General features: G+C 39.7%; 1 long non-coding RNA gene and 1 pseudogene across 1 annotated transcript in view; one reads left to right on the forward strand and one right to left on the reverse strand.

Moving 5' to 3' along the window:
- Positions 1 to 1288: 1288 nt before the first annotated feature.
- Positions 1289 to 7697, reverse strand: LOC139085356 (solute carrier family 7 member 12-like; annotated as a pseudogene).
- Positions 7698 to 12307: 4610 nt separating this feature from the next.
- Positions 12308 to 15031, forward strand: part of LOC103554292 (uncharacterized) — a 59376-nt gene continuing 56652 nt past the window's right edge. Inside the window, exons 1-2 of the long non-coding RNA XR_011543329.1 lie at positions 12308 to 12869; positions 13231 to 13324. This is a non-coding gene — a long non-coding RNA (uncharacterized lncRNA). The remainder of the gene's footprint in view (positions 12870 to 13230; positions 13325 to 15031) is intronic.

Below are 15031 nucleotides of genomic sequence, written 5' to 3' on the forward strand. Positions count from 1 at the left end.
TTTGTTTCTCTAGATGATCTCTGTTCTAAAATACAGAGAGCTTCTTAGTAATAATGTTGACAATGTTAAAATTCACAGAGCAATGATTGCAATCAAAGTCCACTTATTCGCTGTCCTCCATTTCATGATTTTAAAGTGCATTTTGAACTTTCTAGGACTAGCTTTTGTGTAGGACTTAGAAGGCACTTGTGAGGACTCCAAGGATATTAAACTTGGAATCAGTCTTACTAGTGTGACATCAAGTCAGGCATCTAAGTCAGGCTGGGGACGGTGAGGGGGCATTGTTGGGGAGGCAGAGAGAGGAGTGTCTATTCTGGAAACGGTGAGTTGTTTAGAAAGGCTGGTGTGTGGTGAGGGCGTGTGTGTGCACGAGGCGGCAAGAGGTGAGGACAGAAAGTCAGGCTCGAATCAGGTCTTGGAGAGCCTGCTGTGGTCAGCGGAGAAGTTGGTATTTGGTCTGAAGGAAGGTGGTGGTGGGGTGACGGTGTGGGTGTCGCAGCAGCTGTGAGAGTGAGATTGGGAGGAGATGCAAGAAAACAAGACCACAGAGTATTTAAGCAGAAGTGACAGGATTTGATGTGTGTTTATAGCGTTATCTCTGGAAACTGAGTGGAGGCTGGATCGGAGGGAGGAGACCAGAGGTGAGCATGTAGATTAGGAGGTTGTTGCTGTAAACCAGGTGGGAAAGACCAGGGCCTGGGTCCTGCGGGTGGGAATGAAGAGGGGGAGTACCTGAGGAGATGTTAGTGAGGCAGATTTTTACAGAACTGCTGACTGGTTTGAAGTAGAGTGTAAACAGGTTACAGTTCTCTCCCTCACTTTGTTTCAAAAATCTCCTTGCGTGTGTTTCTGTATTCCTGAGACCAAATTGTGGGAGGAGTAATGGTAACGTGCTTTTGTTTACTTTGCAAAATTTATGTTTTTCTTTTAGATTCAGCATAACATTTTTATACTCGTTTCAGAGAAGGTGCGTGAAGCCACCTTTTGACTTTTTGAGGCATGTTAAATGGAGGTTTTTCAAAATAAATTTCAAACCTTCTTATTTTTGTAAAGGCTCCGAACACAGATGGTAGAGCAGAATTTCAGTTCAGTGTGCAGCCGCTGGGCTGATCCTCGTTGTGGCCTCCGGCCTTGAAGACACATCCATTATGCGGGATGTCTGGTCGCTGAAGTGCCACGGCATCTTGGCTGTAGTCACAGCCTCTCCCAAACCACACACGCTCTGCTCCTACAGGCTCATATACCTCTGTGTCTGTCTGTATAGACAATATGTTTGTAGTTTATGTTTTTACCGGTGTATCATTTGGTCTTTATCCAGAATATTTGAAGAGTTAAGTTGTTCTCGGTAAATGAATTTTCTAGGTAACTGAACAACTCTTCTTTCAGGGGTAACTGTTTTAAAAAAATTAAAATTTGGTGGAATTTTTCTAATGCATTTCAAATACTGCTCTGCCTTGTTAAAGTAAACTGAACATAATTTAATATTTTCTTAAAGACTCAATGTTGTCATAAAAATTCATCACTTGATTCTGTGGCAATATAATTATTTGGTATTAGAAAAATGGTATTTCTTTGATCATAAGTACAACGTGCTAATTATGGAAAATATGAACAGTATAAAAAAAGGAAATAAAAATTACTTATAATCTGGGGCTGGCCCAGGGGCGCAGCGGTTAAGTTCGCACGTTCTGCTTTGGCGGCCTGGGGCTCACTGGTTGGGAAGTACAAGCAACCACTAAGTCCGGATCTTCCACCTGACACTTCAGTCCCCTTAGATAGTGACTCTGGCCCCAGGTGAGAGCAAACGACCTCATGACTTAGGAAAGCATAGGAGTCTCACCCAGACCCATGGACTGTGGGTTCTCCCCTGCTCAGCTTCCGTGAGTAACGGCTGCTAGTGCCCCACAGCCAAACCCTTCTCCTGAGAATCACTCTCCGTCCTTGGGAGGATGGGCAGGGAGGAGGGTAAGCGGCCTTGCTTGGAAAAGTCTGGAAGTTTATATCCTTTCCTCAGAAGCAGCCCACAGCCATTGACTGACTAACAGAGGGTACAGAAGCCCAACCCTATTGCCTCGGGTTGGGAAGAGTTTGTGTTATTCCTACTCTAGCAGTGCTGTCCAATGGAAACATAATATGAGCTGTTTGTGTAGTTTTTAATTTTCTGGTAGCTACATAAAAAACCAAACAGGTGAGATGTATTGAATAATATATTTTGTTTACCCACAAATATCCAAAATGTTATCATTGCAATAGGTAACGTTTGTAAAATTATTAATGAGCTAGTTGACATGGTTTCGTTCATTCAAGATCTTGATTTCTCGTCTTACTCCTGTAGAACATTGCAGTTTGACGAGCTGCATTTCAAGTGCTCACTAGCCCCATGTGGCCAGTGGTGACCAGGTTGGACAGTGCAGCCCTAGGGTGCTCTGTAGAATCTGGCTGAGGCTGGACTTCAACCGAAACCACATCTTTGCTCAGCTCCTTCCCCTGCCCCATCCCGAATCCTTGCCTTCTCACCAGTGTCTCCGGAGAGCACTCCCTCTGTAACACGCTGGCACGAGGATCCCCATCTCAGACTCTGCTTCTAGGAAACCCAGTATAAGATGAGAATGTTTAAAATCAAAGGCAACAACGATCAGGCAAATGAAAATCCTTGATACTGTTTATTTTCTGCTAAGTTATACAATTTGTGCCAGTTACTTAGAGGGTCTGTAATTTTTTAAAATTTTATTTATTTATTTTGTGAGGAAGATTGGCCCTGAGCTAACATCTGTTGCCAATCTTCCTCTTTTTGTTTGAGGAAGATTGTTACTGAGCTAACATCTGTGTCCATCTTCCTCTGTTTTGTATGGGATGGTGCCACAATGTGGCCTGACCAGTGGTGCTAGGTCTGCGCCTGGGTTCTGAACCTGTGGACCCTGGGCCTCCCAAGCGGAGCCCGAGAACTTAACCACTACACCACCAAGCCTGCCCCAAGGGTCTGTAATTTTTATGAGACACTAGCATTTTAGATAATCTGAGAGATCAGCTTTGAAATATACAATGAATTTTCAGAAGTATGATTTTAAGTTGCAAGTGTAGGAAACATTGATTAAAAACTGCATTTAAATTGTTTAAGAGAATTTGAAATTCATCATATTTAAGACTTAAAATTTTTAGAGTTACAAGACACAAGTGATAAGAAAAGTTATGCAAGACAGACATTTCAAGTCTTAAAAATTCAATGCATTTTAACATGCATTTAAGATTTAAGGGAATTAATTGTTTATAAACCGTGGGTGAGGTTTTATTTTCTGGTGGAATTGAATATGTTCAATTTGTTAATCAACCATTTATCAAAGAATAAGAAAAAGAAATTTTTATGTAAAATTTTTAGTTCTCTCTATATTATCATTTATAAGTTAAACTTAATGGTTTGTGGAAAATTATAATTTTGAATTTATACCGTAAATTGGCTAATAATTTTAACTCCAACTTTGGGACATTATAAAACTCACATTAACCTCTAATCCAGATTGTTTTTCTCTTAGAAAGGGAAGAGTAAAAGATAAAAAAGTTTTATCTGGTGTCAGCTCAACGCTTTCTTCCCCATCCCACATTTTTCCCACCACTGTTAAATGAACAGTATCCTTTATAAAGATTTCTTTGGGAATATTGTCCCTTACTTTAATTTGGTTGCTTTTAATGTGGAAAATTCCTTGTCCTCCCTAACAGGTCCCAGCTTCGGTCAAACCCTTAGGACTTGGGAGTATCACCAAGTTTTAAGTGTGTCTGGGAAAGCTGTGGATGCTTAGCTTGTGTTTCCTGCCACATTCCTGTCTTCAGTGCAGACTAAGACCAGGGCCTCTGGTCTCCACACGCAGGAGAGGAGCAGCCTGGGGCAGGTGCCCTGCCCTCTTAGATTCTCCTACTTGGGTCTCCCATAAACGGAGGGGAACGTTTTCTCTGATGAGCCTTTTTTCTCCCATAGGCGCACAGCTTTAGTTTCTGGAGGACTAGGGCGGATTTCTTAAGGGTAGAGTCTTTCATAGATTTACATCTTGCAGCAACTTACACAAGAGAGTGGGAGCTTCAGGCTCACCAGACCCCAAGAAGTCCCCCTTCCCCGCTGAAACTGACATATATTGCAACCTCCCAGGTGTCAGGAGGAGGGTTTCCAAGTGGTCCCGTGTATGCTGCCTCTGAAGAGTCCCTCTAATGGGAAGCAAATCACAGTGTTGCTCAGGCCAGACAGAGGTCACCGCTTTTCTGGGCAGCCTTGTGCACAGAGCTGGGGAACTGGCCTTTCAAGTTCCCCCAGACCTTGTTTTTTAGATCTTTGGCTCAGGAGCGGATGTAAATCTCAGCTGGTGGCGCCATGATTAATGCACCTCTAAGGGTCAGCCAGTATTGCACCTATCTATTTCTACTCCTAAATTTCCTTCACTAACAATGAGAATTCTGGGCAGATTATGAAATCTGAGGGTCTCTTTAACTTACTCCCCATATTAATGTGCTTCAAGTAATCCTGATTTTCTAAACTGCATGCATGCATGGTGTCTTGTCTGATGGGCCCTTGCAAGAGTCCCCCAAGTCATGTTATGGAAGCAGAGATCTTTTGTCCCTTTGCTGTTGAGTGGCTAGAACTCCAGTCCTGACAGTTGTCCACATCGCTAGAGACTCCTTTGACTGTTGTCAGGCCTGCTACTAAGACATCCCTGAAGGCTTTGCAACCCAATGTAATTCCTTATTTCAGAGGTAAAGATAAAGGATGTATAGTGGTGCTTGGGATTCAATGTTGTCCCTTCAGGTGGCCCTGGAATAAGAATCTAGACATAAGCGGGCTACACTGTTTACGCTTGGTCAGGAATATGACAGCTCAGAAACTGTAAGGACCAAACTTGAGGGTGATAGTTCTTTCTAGCCAGGGTCCCTCCGTTTTGACATGCCGGAAGCCAGATCTCCAAATCTGGTGTTGTAGATTTGTCAGCTCTTGATTAGGAGAGTCAGCCCCATTCAATTGGCCACACAGTCTGACAGCATTGCTGCACTCATCTCACTCGACCTTCTGCTCTAATAGTCTGCAGATCCAGAAAAATCTCACTGGACCTTTCAAACACAGCCATCTCGATCTGCAGTCATTCACATTTTGCTATCAGTGCCCTTTATGGCTTGCTCATCCCTAATTCAAGGTTTGACTTGTTTGATAATGAAGCAAACCAGGGAGTAGGAGGAGAATGAGAATGAGAATGAGACTCAAGCAAAATTGGGTCTGAAGGTTTTTTGTGCCGTGTCTTCAGGTGATGATCATGGTGAGGAACACCGGTGCTTGCTCTAGTGAGCTGCTTTATGTTAGCTAAGAGGTGCGCCAACCTCTGGGCATTGACTTTTGCAGAACCCACCTGTGCTCACTACAGGAAAGGGCCCTGGGAAGCTGCTGGAGGAAATCTGATTCAGGTGTCCCAGGACCATGGCTCCTAACGCAACGTGGCTGGGAGTGTGAGGAGACAAGGTAGTGCCTGGAGGATGCAGTTCCAGGCAGTGACCCTGAAACTCTGCCTTCATGTGTCTTCAATGTTTTCATTTTTGACTTATGTGCCTTTTTTTTTTTTAAAGATTTTATTTTTTTCTTTTTCCTTCCCAAAGCCCCCCGGTACATAGTTGTATATTCTTTGTTGTGGGTCCTTCTTGTTGTGGCATGTGGGATGCTGCCTCGCCGTGGTTTGATGAGCAGTGCCATGTCCGCTCCCAGGATTCGAACCAACGAAACACTGGGCCGCCTGCAGCGGAGCGCGCAAACTTAACCACTCGGCCACGGGGCCAGCCCCAACTCATGTGCCTTTTTAATGTCCAAGCTAGCTTCCAGGTGACTGCTGTAACAATTCATGTGTGCTAGGTAAATTAAAGCATTATTATTTGGGAAACCTTGATATTGGATTAAAAATTCATTAATTTTATTGCAAGAAATTTTAATATTACATTTGTCAATTGAAAAACGTCATTATCGGTTAAAAGTCCTGTCAGTTGTGGATTTTTAATAATTGGCATGAGTGAGCAAAGTGTCTTATTGACCAGGAACATAAAAAATTTCAATAATTCAAGAATCAAGGATTTCAAGAAATTATTATTAAAAGTTTTGATAAAATATTATAGTGTTTCAAGCGTAAAATCTATAGTAGTGTTACATCTAGGGGAGTAAGCTCAGGTTTCTCATGAAAATTTTGCAAAGATTTGTTTGGAAGTTTTATAGAACTTCAATGTTAAATATATTCCTTAATATTTTATATTTTTATAATTTTATAATGCAAATGAAATATAGTGAAGTGTTTTCTATGTAATTCTTTTGTTTACTCGAGCGTGCTGTGCAGCTATTACCAAATTCTCTTGGTGCCGTGACATGGGAGGGGAAGCATTGCCCTACAGGAACAGCAGTACGTGTGCCCCAGGAAGCTAAGACATTATACCACTACTTGTGATTGCGAAGAATGGGAAGCCCTTTAAATACCCACTAATGTGGAAACAGAGTGAAGCCATACTAAAGAATATTATGCAGCAGGTGAAAGAATGTGTTAGATCACTAAGTTCTAACAGAAAGATCTCTAAGAAGTATTATGAAATCAAAATGAGGACATGGCATTTTACTAATGCTGATAGGAGACATATATTTATAATAAATAATATAATCTGTGATAGCTTTGCTTTTTACAAATAGGTTGTATTAATGCATTTCTTATGTAATTGAAATTCAATTTATCTTGAAAAAGTGTTATGATACAATATAGTAAAATAGGAGAGTGGTCTTAATTTTCTTTTGAAAATTTCATAAAATTACCAAGTTTTGTATAAGAGACATGACCTGAACAACACTAAATTCTGCACATTCTATATAAATGATTATATGTTGAGGCTCAGTGATGACTAGACAGCCCTCCCTCTACGTGGTGCAGAGCAGATTAAATTAATTAAATCCGCCCTCCCAAATAAACTAATCAGAGATATCTTTCCCTATAGAGCTGTAGAAAAAACTTGAGGCCTGCTGTAAAGTATTTCAGAAATGGATTTACCTGCTATGTTGGTCAGGACTGACGTGCCAGAATGTGAAAACAATCCTTGGCGTAAGTAAGGCTTCTGCAGTCTGCGAGGCACCAGCAAGTTCAGCGTCAAAGGCATTCTCAAACCTGGCCGCATTCTCCTTTTTCCCAGTCCCAACAGCTCGATCCCAGTTAGGGAAATTAGGCAGAGGACAGTCATCCTCGCCAAAGTACTGAGAGTTTGAAACCAAGCCATGGTTAGCACCCCTCGAGTATTCAGAAGTCCAAACAACCAGAAAGTAGCTGAAGCTGGACGTCTTTTTGGTAGCTGTGGATCTGGGCACCTGGCATAGAAAGGCTGAATTATATAGGTAGACAGTAACAAGGTCTGAGTAGCTATTCCTAAGGGATAAACAGAAAGTTTGATCCAAAGACTGAAGAAAGAAACAGAGACCTTTTGAGGAAATAACAGGGCTCTCCACTCCTGGAAGGTCGTCCCCAGCCCTGCATGACTGAGAGTGGCGATGACAGTCACTATGGCACCAGCAGCCCAAATGCTCAGGGAGACAGCTACATTCAATGAGGAGTATTTTAATACCCCTTTAGGAGACTCAAAGATTCCTGCCCCTATATGGCACTAAATAACATATTTCCAGGGAAGAATCCTATTACCCTCAGGAGTTGCATGCTTTTTCCTTTTTCCTTCTGTTTTAGTCCTGAAAAAATAATTTGATATTTGTGTATGGATTGCTAATTTTTATACATTCCCCCCATGATTCTTCTGTAACGTGCTTTCTTGATTTAGCCATCATCTTTAAGGCAATAATAAGCATTATATTATTGCACTTAACTTTGTTCTAAAAATGATTAACTTGTGAATTGTTCTAAGATTTTGTGAACTCTTTTTAAGGCCACAGTTAAAATGTTTCATGTGTTAATTATTTAGAAATTCAAATATGCCTGGTGATGGTTGCACGACATTGCAAGTGTAATTAATGCCACTGAGTTGGTCAAAATGGCAAATTTTATACTATATCTATTTTACCACAAGCTAAAAAAATTAATAATGTAATATATACAAAAAGCCATCCAGTCATACACTTTAATTGGGTGAGTTGTAGGATATGTGAATTATATCTCAATAAATCCGCCTTTGAAAAATCGCATATACCACTGAACAAGTTAGTCACAGCTGATTGAGAAAGGAAGACTTAAGTTTTGGGCAGAGAACTCTCCTTTGGAGGTATGGCATTGATACTATGTAACTCTAAGCTAATATTTTAAAAACTGTATTTCAAAGGAACTGTAGTTTAATGTAAAAAATGTAAATTTTGTATTTAAGTGGGCCAAGGTTTGAATCCCACATCTGCCACTTAGTAGCTGCATGATTTTTAGTAAGTTGTCTTATTTCTTAGAATCCGTATTTCCTGATTCATATGTAAAATGAGGATAATAATTTCATTTGATCATAGAGTCATTTCCATAGAACTGATTAAGTAACCTGTGGGAAACACCCATTGGAGTACCTGACCTGTCAGGGCTTAATAATTGCCCTTGTGTGTACTGCTACCTAACAAATTGCCCCAAAAGTCAGTGACTTAAAACAACAGTATTCTCTCATAGTTTCTGTGGGCTGGAATGTGGGTGCTGCGTCCTTTGGCTCTGGGTCTCTCATGAGGCTGCAATCAGCTATCAGCTGGAGCCGCAGTCATCTCAAGGCTCCTCTGGGGAAGGATCCACTTCCAAGCTCACTCACATGGTTGTTGGCTAGATTCAGTTTCTTACAGGCTCTTGGACTAAGGGCCTCAGTCCATCACGAGCTATTAGCTAGAGGCCTTCCTTGGTTCTTTCTATGTGGGCCTCCTCATAAGGCAGGTGACAATGTGGCATCTTTCTTGATCCACCAGAGAGAGAAAGTGCTAACGGGACAGAAGTCACAGTCTCTTGTAATATAACCTTGGAAGTGACATCCTTTCCCCTTTGCTGTATTCTGTTCTCTAGAAACAAGTCACAAGTTCCACCCACAATCAAGGGGAGGGGATTACCTTAGAACATGAATACCAGGAGGCAGAGATCATTGGGGGACATTATCAGTATCAGTTAGGTTGTATATAATGAAATTTCGTTGGGGAAGCACTCATTCTTTTATTATAATTAGGTATCAATATTGCTCCTGTGGATAGATATAAACCAATCTATTAATAGATATATTTAGGAGCTTCCAGTTCCAGGATAAAATCTTGAGTCTAATAACACAATATCCAAATGTCCAGGACACAACAGAAAATCCTTCACCATACCAAGGACCTGGGAAATCTCACCTTGAACAAAAAAGACAATCAGCAGACAACAATACTGAGATGGCACAGATATTGGAATTATCTGGCAAATATTTTAAAGTAGCCATCGTAAAAATTCTTCAAAAAGCAAGTGCAAACATACTTAAAAGAAATGAAAAAATAGAAAGACCCAGCAGAGAAATAAAATATATAAAGAGAAACGAAATGGAAATTTTAGAACTGAAAAAATATAATAAATTAAAAACTCAATGGATGGGTTCAACAGCAGAGTGGAGAACACAGGGAAAGAATCAGTGAACTTGAAAATAGAACAATAGAAATTACCCAGTGTGGAATGTAGAGAGAAAATGAACTGGAAAAAAAAAAGTATAGAGACTCAGTGATTTTTGTGGGCCTATAACAAAAAGTCTAATATTTGTGTCATTAGAGTTCCAGAGAAGAGGACAAAAAGAGTGTTCTCAAAAAATATTCAAAGAAACAATGGTTGAAAATTTCCCGACTTTGGTAAAAGATATAAATCTACAGATGTAAGAAGGTGAATGAGTTCTAAACATGATAAATCCAAAGAAATCCATGCCAAGAAACATCATAACCAAACTTCTAAACACCAAAGGAGCCAAAGATAAAGAAAAAAATATAGGAATTCTACAGGAAAAATGACTCCTCACCTTTAAAGCAAAACCAATTTGAATAAATGTATTTAGGCCTCTCCTGTCTCTAAATCACATGTGCAGCTTGTGCCACTATGTAGGTGTCAATACATCCAACATATTTTTTTTACTAATTCATATATTCATTCATTTATTATTTGTTTGTAGCAGGATAAAGTATAAAGAAATTAACTTATGATTTGTTTTTGTTTTGGTGTGTTCATTTTATTCAGGAAATATTTGTTGAGCACCTACTGTGTGCAAAACTCAAAGTTGACAAAGACCTTTTATATTCTAGTCAGGGCAGACAGAATCACTTTGGCATCCTAGTCAAGGGGAAGAGAAGTAAACACACAAGAAAGAAAAATATATAATATGTCAGACAGGGATGACTGATGAATGGTGGTAGTGGTGGTGGTAATGACAGTGTTTGTGTGCAATGAAAGGGTTAACAGTTAATAGGTAATATTTTCTCCAAACACAGGGACACTTGCAGAAAGTTTTACCCTTAGTTGGACTTGCTGCAATTAGAGATAAATGAGTGTCTTCCTGGTGTTTCTGTTTACTGACTCCTGATCCTAGGATGTTCCTAGCATGCTGTAGCTGGCTGTCTGGATTATTTCTTGTACAATTTGTAGTTTTTAGATTAAAGCTTCACTCAAGAAAGGGATCTGGGTATGGACCACTCCAAGTACAGAGGACTAGCAAGTATCTAAGCTTGGGGACAAGAATATTGGCATTGGAGATTTGAAGTGATTGGATTCTTGATATATTTTGAAAGTGGACCCTACAGAATTTGCTGATGCATTAGATGTGGGCTTGTGAGAGGTTGACAGGAATGAGAATGACCAAGGTATGTGAGCCTGGCAGCAAGAAGAATGGAGGCGCCTTTATAGTGCTCTATTGTTTGATGTATCTATTTGCCTTTGATGAGCATTTTTTTGCTATTAAATTCAATGCAGCAGTGACATTGTTCACAATTTCTTCTTAGACACATTTGAGTTCCTCTAGGATGTTCATAAGAGTGGGATTGCTGGTTCACACAGTACTGCTGCTTCATTAGTTCCCAGTTTCACATCTTTGCCAACACTTAGTATTGTCAGGCTTAAAGTTCTTGCTGATCTGATGGATGTGAAATTATATCTCAGAAACATATTAGACCTTTGCCCATATTGTACTTGTTTGTTCTATTTTCTGTATTTCCATCTTTTGTTTCTCTCTCCGTGTTTCTGTCCAGATATTTTATTTTGGTGTATCTTGATGTGTTAATGTGGAACTCTTGTTACCATTCCAAGTGGTTTCTTCATCTCAAGCCTTAGTAAATTTCATTATTACCCGCCCAATGGATCAAAACTACATCCAAATGTCTTTAACACTTTTCTTCACTCCCTACATCCAGTCCATCACCAAGCTCTCCCGCTTCTACTTCCAAACATCCATATCCGATCACGTCTCCCATTCTACTACAAATATCTTGTCTGAGCCACTCTCATTTATCTTTAGATAATGAGAAAAAGCTTTTCACTCATTTTCCTGCTTTAGCTACTGTCTTTCCCCAATTAATTCTCTGAAACTATTTAGTATTTATAGTAAAATCTTAATGTCATTTTATTTACTTATTTTTGGTTAAATTTAGGCCTAGGTATGCTATGTTTATTTTCACTTGTAAATTCTGTCTTTTAAACATTTTCTTACTGTTTGATACCGGTTTATAATTGATCTTAGACTCAACTTTATTGCTTAATAATTATTTTCTTAATAATTCTAAAATATTGATAATCATTTAGTTTGTAGATAATGACAGTTTTGGAGTCACTTTTCCTTTTCCTTTCTATTTTTTTTAAATCATTTTATGTCTATGACCTACCTCATGGAGAAAAATGTACAAGAATGATCATAGATGTATTATTTGTCATCACAAAAATTTTAAAGCCATGTATATGTTATCAATAGGGGAATGAAAATATAAATTTTACTAAATTCACACAGTGCAAAATCACAAAGTAGTCAATTATGAATGAACTAGAGATCTCAGTGTTAATATGTGTATAGTTAAAAAACGTAAAATTGAACAAAATTGTAAGTTGCACTGTGTATAGTCTATATATAGTGTGAAACTGTATAATGTTAAAATATTAAAAATGAGTGCCATATATTATTTATGAATACATACATATGTAAAAAATATAGTGATATTCAAGATAGGGGTTCCCTCTGGGGGTAAGTGAGGGAAATGAGAAGGGAGGTACGCACTGGCTCTTCAACAATATTGCTAGTGTTTAATTTCTTAAGTTGAGTGTTTATGATGTTTTTCATATTATTCTTCCTATTTAAAAAAGAGTTTGAATATTACTTTAATCCTCAGATCATACTCCCTGCTTACAATTCTCCAGTGGTTTCCTGTTGCCCTTAGAATAAAGTATCAACATAACACGGTCTATGAGGGTCCACATGACCCGTTTCCTGACTGACTCTTCAGTCTCCTCCACTCCTCTCTCCTCTCCTTCAGGAAACTTCGGTTACTCTATGCTTCAAATCCTCCACCAATTCCTAGCTTTCTTGCCTTAAGCAAGTTACTTCTTCATGTCTGTTTGCTCATGTGTAAAATGTAGATAATAAAAGTACCTGTCTCATTGGGTTGTTGTGAGGATTAAGTGTATTAGGACATAAAAAGTTCTTGGAGCTGTACCTGGCATACAGTAAACGCTTGGTAAATATTAAGAAGATCATTGTTACTATAAACATCACTGATGACATAATTTGATCATGAATGACGTTTCAGAGGAAGTGATAGTTAAACTGAGAACTTAAGAGGCGGAGACTGGCAGGGAGGAGGATTCCAGGCAGAAGAAAGAGCATCTGCAAAGCCTCTTAGGTGAAAACAACCTGGTGTCCTCAAGAATCGAAAGGTAGGCATCGTGGCTGTGAATGAAGGGGCAAGCAACAGGGGTGGGGTCAAGTAGGGTCTTTTAGTTTATACCTTACAAAGTTGTGTAATGATGGGTGCTTTATTCTACTGTGGCTCAGGTGGGTCTTGAGCGGTGTAGTGAACCCTGGATGGTGCATAACGATCCTTATCTCCCGGTATTCACACTCTTGTGTAGCTGCCTCCCATATTGTGCTACTACTAGTGTTGGTCTGTGTGACGATAGAATACAGATGAAGAGATAATATGTCAATTATAAGATTATGTTATAAAAGGCAGCAAAGCTCCTATCCACCCTCCCTTCCCATTCTCTCAGTCTCTCTCTCTCTTTCTCTCTTTTTCAGATTACTTGCTCTGGGGCAGCCATTGGCCATGTCATGAGGAAGCTTTATGGGGAGACCCACCTGGTGAGGAAGTAAAGCCTCTTGTTGAAAGCATGTGAGTAGGCCATCTTGGAAGAGGACCTTCTAGCCTCAGTTGAGCCTTCAGATGGCTGTAGTCCTGGCCCACAGATTGACTGCAATCATGATGTTCTCAGATTTAGACCCTCCCAGCTAATGCTTTCTCAAATTCATAGCCAACAGAAAATATGAGATAATAAATACTCCCTGTTTTAAATCACTAAATTTTGAGGGTAGTTTGTTACACAGTAATAAATAGCGAATATACCTAGCATTGCTACACTAGGAATCTCAATAAAGCCAGGGCAAAGGGGATGGGGTCTGCTGAAGGCAATGAACTAATGGCTATGGGAAGGCATAAATTAGAGGTCCCATCAGGTGCCAGGAAGTATCTCTGGACTTAAGTAACAGCAGGATGTATTTGGATCTTCCTCGCTGGTGAATTGAAGATAGAGAATACATTCCTGTTTTTGCTACTATTGCCTCAGGAACTGGGCAGGCGGGAACGCTGTCATTCTTAGCAGTTAGTGACACCTTGTTAAGCCTCTTCCTACTTCAGATGTCAAGGCTTGGAAACTGACCAGGGAAATGATTGTTCATGCTGTGTTATGGTCCAGGTAAATTAGTTTTGTCCAACTGTGGTGTTCCTGTCTACTTGAAGTTATGGTATCAATAGAGTACTAATCTTTAAAAGTCAAATGTTTGCATTTTTCTTATTCTGTGGACTCTCCAAAAAAAGATAAAGGCGTATATTAATACTTTATGCCTATCTATGCTAAGGTGTTTCCAGGAATTACTTCATTTAATCTTTATTCCAATTGTTCTTATTATTATTCTCATTTTAGGGACGGGTAAATAGGCTCAGAGAACTTCCATAACTTGTCAAATGTCCACGTACCATGTCAGGCCCAAGATTCAAAGCTAGGTCTTTTGATTCTAAACTTCATGCTTTAAACCGTTGCTCTATCCTGCATCCTCATAGTAGCTAAAAACCCTTTCCCAGTAAGTGGCAAGATGGAAAGTTAATATGCATCATTTGACCTGCTTTTCTTTCAGACTTTAAAGTTATTTGTCTAAAAGTGAACTTTTGCAAAATTACTTCCATCCTGTTCCAATCATTATACTTTTAGATCTTTCAGATGCCTGGTTTCATCTCGATGGTCTCCAGTCAATACGTAGCACAGTAATTACACAGATCGTAATTTCAGGTGGTTGAACGCTAAAAGCGGCAGTGGGACCTATTCTTTTCATTCAGTTGTGTCTTGATTGTTGGTTGGTGGTAGAAACAAAAGGACTGGCTCTAAGTTTCTGCTGAGCAAATGTCATATTTGCTTCAATGAGGATGAATTTAAGGGGAATACCAGAATCTTCATTGCCAACTCAGAGGCTTTGGGCTTGTTTAGATGGTTCCCGCTTTCACCTCTTTGTCTATAAATGCATAAATCTTTACAGTATTAGGGTCTCCTTCTCTGGAGTAGAACCCCGGTACCACGCCAGGCTTAAGAACATCTATTCACGGGATGTTAAGAGTCTGCAAGCTAGGGCAGTAATTAGAAGAACGAGGATAAATGGAAGACTGAGAGAAGGTCCTTGGGCAGGACTTGCCTTTAAGCGTTGGAGCCATTTGTTCTTGCTCCGTCTGTCTACTTGAATTCTTGGCTCCTAAATCCCTTGTCGCTGTTTCTCAATGTGGATCCTACTCCAAGAGTGAGAATACCCCATACCTTGATTTGAGATCTTTCTC

The sequence above is a fragment of the Equus przewalskii genome, chromosome 8 (assembly GCF_037783145.1).
Source record: "Equus przewalskii isolate Varuska chromosome 8, EquPr2, whole genome shotgun sequence".
NCBI classification, from domain to species: Eukaryota; Metazoa; Chordata; class Mammalia; order Perissodactyla; family Equidae; genus Equus; species Equus przewalskii.